We start from the raw sequence: 436 nt of genomic DNA on the forward strand, positions 1-436 counted from the left end.
AGGCGCGGAGAAGGAACAGGTGCTGGGGACCGCCCGCAGGAGGAACCGCGGCGGCCGCCCAAGCTGTCACCTCCAGCCTCTCCTCTCTCGGCCGCCTTTGCCAGCAGCGAGAGCCGGACTCACTGACAAGCCCGCAGAGAGAGACACACTGAGAGGGAGATGATTATTAGTTGCGTTGAGTCATCAGGCAAAGTGAGTCCTTTTGGGTTGTCCTCGGTTTCCGATTTCTCCCCCTCCCCCTTTCCGTCCCCAGATCTAGCGCCTTCAAAATAATAATTTGGGGTGGGGGTAGGGGAAGTCTCTGGGTTATTTCGGGATGGGGGTTGGGGGGATGGATCTAAACCCAAGCCAGACTGGTCCACCGCAATGAAGGAGGGGAGTGGGGGGCGGGGAGGAGGGCTGGGGAGGTTGCTGGGGGAGGGGGGCCCCGCCTGGC

The sequence above is a fragment of the Tupaia chinensis genome, unplaced genomic scaffold, assembly GCF_000334495.1.
Source record: "Tupaia chinensis unplaced genomic scaffold, TupChi_1.0 Scaffold000361_2, whole genome shotgun sequence".
NCBI lineage: Eukaryota > Metazoa > Chordata > Mammalia > Scandentia > Tupaiidae > Tupaia > Tupaia belangeri.